The 6,151-nt window shown below is 33.3% G+C and overlaps 1 long non-coding RNA gene across 1 annotated transcript; it reads right to left on the reverse strand.

The window, feature by feature from the left end:
- Nucleotides 1-1,103: 1,103 nt before the first annotated feature.
- Nucleotides 1,104-4,572, reverse strand: LOC142974645 (uncharacterized). The gene is made up of 2 exons (XR_012959577.1): nt 4,024-4,572; nt 1,104-1,195 (listed from the first exon to the last, which is right to left on the reverse strand). It is a non-coding gene; the product is annotated as an uncharacterized LOC142974645 (long non-coding RNA).
- Between the last annotated feature and the right edge of the window lie 1,579 nt (nt 4,573-6,151).

Below are 6,151 nucleotides of genomic sequence, written 5' to 3' on the forward strand. Positions count from 1 at the left end.
CGCTGGGATCGTATCGCTGACCCGATTTGTGACTCTGCCTAATCCAGGAATTTGTCACCCCATTACATCATGGCCATATATCTTACCTTCCGTTGTCGGCCACCTGCGTCACCAAATCCACCCGTTTCGGGGCCCGCCAAAACAATTGTTACGAACTTTTTAACTTTTTCTTTGTTGGTCACGTTCAAGCGTTATGTTTATACAGACATCAATAGTCCCATAATCCTTTTTGGAAAGTAATTTCTAGTCAATTGATAATTTCTCACTAGATAGTTTAGATACTCGTAATACTTACAATGAATGAATGTTTCCGGTATAGGTAAACGTAACGTGAAACTCCTGTTTAAATTATTTTAGTTTTAAATATGATACTTTGAATGAAAATATTGTTGTAGCCATACCTTTTGCTAGCTTAAAAAAGTAAGGCGTCTATAAAAAATTAAGTGATAACTAAACGTTATTTGCTTAGCTTTAATCGCTTCATCAATGGCTATAATAATACTTAATACTTATGTATGCAATGCCAATAACTCCTAGCCAATGTCCGACTGCGACGGCCAGTTTAATTGAAATGACACAACTGTGCAGGACTTTGTTTATAGAGTCCAAGTGTGTCAAGCCTTAAGAATAACCGCTAGGACGGCAATGAGAGAACAGGTGCTTACAGGACCGCTTTCGTGCTCTCCAAAGCACGGAGGTCTACAACCTCAACTTCCCACTTTAAAGCAATCACTGAGAATTTCTAAGTATTTCTTCAGGATTTTTTGACCCGATTCGGGACTCGAACCCGTGGCCATTGTATAACAATCACTTACTCTACCGGCCGCGCCACATAGGTCCGGGCATGAGATACCCAGGTCTCTGTTCTGAATCTTATTCTATTGAGAGACTTGTGAGGTTTGTTGTTTTGCCTGTTCATTATTCATGATACCGCTGAGCCAATTGTTTTGGCATCGTTTCCAAAATATCGACCCTTAATGCATTGTTGTAGATCAAAAGACCTCCCACACTTCATAAAAATAATTTCAACTTGCTAAGAGACACTACTGACGTACTTAGATACTTTAGTTTTAGATCGGTATGTTATGAAAAAAAACTACATGGGTAATTTATTTTATTTATTAAAATTAGTGCATTGCTTGAAAAGTCTATCTTATTTCTGTTAACTGTAGTTGATGCCTTCTACTCGTGCTACCTGTAACAATAAAGAAAACAAATGAATTTCACATAAATTTTGTTGAAATGAGAGAGACACGTGATCTACTAGCGGTCGAAAACGGTTTGTTAAAATGTATGTGGTCGTACATACATATGTATGGGTTGAATCTGAAACGAGATAAATCACAGAGCAGGCGTTATGCACATAACTCTCGGCTTCGGACTCGAACCACTTGACATTAGCAAGGTCTTGTCCCCTGCCAAAGAATTATGAAGTTCCTTTGTATCTGGAAAGGTCGCGGTAACAAAAGAACCAACTAATCATAAAACAATGCCTAGGTATAATTTTAGTACCGCCCTATATTACAGGACTACGGTAATTCGTATATAAAAAAAATGTGTAGAGAAAAGTTACCTACTTATTTTGCTACTTTTAATCTGTTTTTTTTTTTAACAGTAATCACAAGTAATGTTCCCTAACCAATTTTTTGACATTGAGAGTCAATTTTAGAGTTAACCAATGAGTGTCAGAAAACCTATCCCTCAGATAAAATGGCAGCTAGAGCATAAAAACTAGTGTCAAAAATACATCTGTTGAACTATTTGACGCAAGAGTAGCCAAACCTTGTTTAAGTTCTTGTGTTGTTAATGTTTGATGTTTGGCGGCACCATACATGATATAAGCTTGTTACTGAATGAAGCATAAAGTGATATTTGGCATAATCATTAATTAATTGACTATTACTGATATTTAGTGAAAAAAGTGGCTTTGTTAATTTTTTGACCGAACGCATTGTATTTACGGAAGGAGAAGCACCTCAGTGTCTTTTGTTCATAATTCAACACTTATACTATACCATAGTATTAGTGTGGTTTTGCTTTATTGTTTTTATATGATTTGCAGAATATTCATTACTTAAAAATAGAAATAGACGGAACAAGGAAATTCTAACGTTTTTGTAGTATTATAAAAATCTGTCCGAAGATAAAATGAATGAATTAGCAAGCAACTTGTTTTAAACAGAGATATTGTAATGACAAACTAACTCATTTGATTTATTTTGAACAATTAAAATGTTCGTAATTCTTAATATTATAATATTTATGCGTTTTTGGAGACATTATAGATTTGTGTCGAGATTCATACAGCATCTAAAGAAATAATTATTGTTATCAACAAGCTTACAGTATTATTAATATCGTTATAATGATTTAAATATATTCTAATTTAATTAAAACATTAATAATGTTGAGTTTGTTCCTCTTCTGTTTCCCTATATCTTTGTTTTGTCCCTAGTCCCGAAATTGTGCGGAGAGGTTATCAGTAGGACCTAATTTAATTCATTATGCCCGCCTTGTGTCGACCCTTCCACGACAAGGCGAAAATGTTTCTATGCAAAATTCTTTAACCAGGATTATTAATGTGCCCAAATTTACCAGCCGTTTATTTCCATACGGTCTTTCGTTTAATGAATATTTAAGGAATTAAAAAACGAATGTGAATCAATTTAGTTAAAGCCATTTTGTGTCGGACTTAATGTATTATAATTTATTCTATCAAACAAAATCAATTCTAACAATGGCTTAGACGAAAGCTATTCAAATCTAAATGCCACTATGTTATTACTCGGGAATATTTGGCGAGTCGGTAGGTATGGACGCAAACACTAATGTTCTAGAGTTGCAGCTCTGAATGTTGAATTTGATGACTTGTCAAACGCTATTAGTACAGATCGTTGAATAGGTTTAAGTCTTACGATGTATTACCTTAGTAGTAATCAATTTTAAGTTTGTTTACAGTTAAATACATTTTTGGGTACAGTCACACGATTCTCTAAAGACGGTACTATTGAGTTGCTGTGGTACCCGCTAGAGGCGCTGATCGGGTTTTCAGAGAAATTTTCTAGATAGCTAGTTGTTTGTCAAAAGTCGATAACAGTAGTAGAAAATATATATACATTGATCTGGGCGCCTTAGGGTAGTCCCTAAGGCGCCCAGATCAATGTATATCTTTTGGATTGGACAATGGATTTGTTATTTAAAATGTACTGCTAGAATAGTTTCTAGCAGTACATTTTAAATAACAAATCCTCGACACTTGATAGCACGATCTATAGAGAATCGCTTTCTCACCTCTATTTATAACTTTGTTTATCTAGGTTTTGAGTTTTAAGGATCGGTTCGCCCCTTCCGCAATGCAGACTCCTTTAAAATGAGTATAAAAGTCCCAAAACAGAGGCTTTTCGTTTTACTGTTACCGTTGCCTAAAATGGTATTTACACGAACGTAGGCAAGATACTAAAAGGCTATAAAAAGTGAACTAGTATACCCAAGTATTTGCACGTATCTGCCATTTACCTGGTTCCAGGCATTTGACATCTTTCCATCATTTTTTATTTTAACCGACTGCATAAAAGGAAGTTCTGAACTCTGTCTGAATTGTCTATTTTATATGTTTGTTATCTCATAACTTTTAGTGTCTTGGACCAATTTTGATGATTCTTTTTGCAAATTGAGAAGTGGTGTCTTTCACATGGCTTTTTATTTTATACAGGTTGACGAGTATTTTTTGGGTTATCTATAAAATGCGTAATTTAGTCTACATTGATGCTGATGCATACAGTGGGTGCATCACAATAATTGAAAAAAAAAAACACAATACAAAAATAATAATCACTTCGACGAAATAATACTGTCTGAAAGTATTATTTTAGTTCGAAATATTTTTTATTCCAAAATGTTTTTCGTTTGAATGAAATGACGCATTCGAATCTGAACCAATAGTACAATAACAATACTCGATGCACAATCAGTTACCGCTAATTATTACTGAAGATACAAAAGAATAGATTCACATAAACATACCTTTTTCTATTTACCGGTGAATAGTTCCCTTTCTTCTTTGCTCCAATCCGTAAATACGTTAATGTCAGCTGTCGAACTGATTTCTTTATCACTGTTAATTCTATTGATTTCCTTTAAATTCTCATAAAACGTTATGTAATGGTGATTCAAATCAGCCATGTCTTTATATGACTTATTAAACTTTTTTATGAAATCTTCAAATAATTTCGGAGCTTCATCCAGTTTGTATATTTTTTTATTTTCTGGTTCTGGTACATCAAAGCCATTTGTTGGATCAGCATCGTCTTCGTAGTCAAAACTTTCAATATCACTTAACGGTGGAGGGGCCTCACAGGAACATAATTGTATTATAGTTAATGTTAAAGTAATTATAATAAACCGCTTCATATTGATGCGGCACGCGATTATAAGGTACGATAATCGGAACTCGTCTGGGTGTTTGTATTAAGCACCAGCTTATATTGTCTGACCTCGGAAACCTGTATTATGGTACGTTTATGAACTTGTAGAGCTTATGTCAGAATGTGATGCACACAATTCAAACGACTGATACTGTGTTGATATAGTGTGGCCTGTCTAGAAAATAATAATTTTATTTAATTAGCATTGACCTATTGGAATATGAAAAACGACTTCTGGTGTCAGAATGTGATCATTTAACATTGTATTAGAAATATTATTTCTAATGAGCACACTACCTACTTATACATATATAGCATTTCGCAAAAATGTAACATGGGCCGGTTTAAATAATTATTATTAAAATTATACATTGACACAGATAGTAATGAATTCTGGATATTGTTAGTTTTCACTCGACAGTACGCAATATGCACGGCTTAAATTGTTTTAAAGAAACTTACTATCCTATTTTTTATATTGATAGACGTATGTTAAATAACAGTTATTTATTGTTTAATTCGAATTACTGTTAAGAACTATAGAATATCTCTGATTTATTTTTATATTCTGAATATTTTGTTTCTTGATATGTGATGCCGAGAGAACGAGGCGAGACTGTATGCCGTTCCTACTAAGAAAGACTTACAACATTGAATATCGTAATATTATTATAATATTCTTATTATATAAACATTGTGCTCTATAAGTCAATATTTATTATTTGTTGTTGTTATTGTTTAAATTAGTAACAGTGAGTGACAGAGCATTAGTTCATAAATAAGCTGAGAAAAACGTTCATTGTTATAATTAGCACGTATTTTTTAAGCCTGTGAGACTAAAGTTAAACGGGTAAATAACGGTATACTGAAATCTCGTGGAATACGATGGCCGATAGAGTTATGGAGAAAGGACAGTAAAAAAGCGAAACTCGTAGCGAGATGGGAAAAATTAAAAGAAGATATAGTAGATGATAATATGCTTATTTACTTTGAAAGTATAATATTTTCAATAAAAATTATAGTACGATGGTGACATTTTTTAAGAGTTATTGACGACAAATTGCAAATTCCGTCAGTTCGTGTTCATTGTATAAATGCCCACTGCTGGGCGTATTACCAGGGGCCATCATAATTTTAAACCAAGCTGAAATATGGATAACTAAACATAGAGAATTGTTATTTGAAAATTGTTATGTAAGGTGTAACGTACAAAAACCATTTTTTTGTATCTAATAAGACATTTGTTATTCACCGTCTACAAAAAAAAAAACATTCGGATTACCGGTTCCTTCTAATATTAAATCAATCATTATTTCAATCATCGGAACCAAGGTTGCAATATCGAAAAATGTTAAATAATTTCGTTTCATTCGTTTAAACAAATATGTAGTAGAACTCCTTACATTATAAACTAATGCTTTATTTCAAGCCAGAATGTGTGGTGCTTTGGGAATCATCAACTCACTCTACATTACTCTACAACACATTTTCGCAAAAAAAAAAACACAATATTTTCATAATATAAATCCGAGCCCGACCTATCGCTATTGCAATTTCTAAATGTTTATTACTATCTATGTTTTAACTAGTTAACAAGAAACCTCATTGAACTATGTGCGCATTTCTAATCACTCTGTACATTTGTGAAGACCGCATGCAGATCTGCATAACCATTTTTGAGTTAATTGCAGACACACAGACAGTTGACAGTCTTGGTTTTATAATAC

The sequence above is a fragment of the Anticarsia gemmatalis genome, chromosome 8 (genome assembly GCF_050436995.1).
Source record: "Anticarsia gemmatalis isolate Benzon Research Colony breed Stoneville strain chromosome 8, ilAntGemm2 primary, whole genome shotgun sequence".
Lineage (NCBI taxonomy): Eukaryota > Metazoa > Arthropoda > Insecta > Lepidoptera > Erebidae > Anticarsia > Anticarsia gemmatalis.